The sequence below is a fragment of the Penaeus monodon genome, chromosome 31 (assembly GCF_015228065.2).
Source record: "Penaeus monodon isolate SGIC_2016 chromosome 31, NSTDA_Pmon_1, whole genome shotgun sequence".
Classification (NCBI taxonomy): Eukaryota; Metazoa; Arthropoda; class Malacostraca; order Decapoda; family Penaeidae; genus Penaeus; species Penaeus monodon.
This window is the reverse complement of record NC_051416.1, coordinates 971,227-971,498: the sequence shown is the minus strand read 5'-3', so window position 1 is coordinate 971,498 and position 272 is coordinate 971,227.

The following is a 272-nucleotide window of genomic DNA, read 5'->3' as shown; positions in this document are numbered from 1 at the left end:
AGTTTTACCAGGAAAACATTATATCCCGACATACCCTCAGGCAGTCAAAAAAAAGAGAAAATGTTGATTGGCAATGCGGAGACGAGAGCCTTTGTCTGAGGGAAGGCTTAATCATGAAGACTCTTTTCATATTTTCCCGAGATGGAAATTAATCTTGCTGCTATTTTTCTTTCTTTTTTTTACTATTTTTAGGCAATGTTTGTCTTTTTTTTTCTTAAAGGAGCGGGGGGGTTTTCTCTTCTTTCTCTATCCTGCTGAACAATATGGAGCTG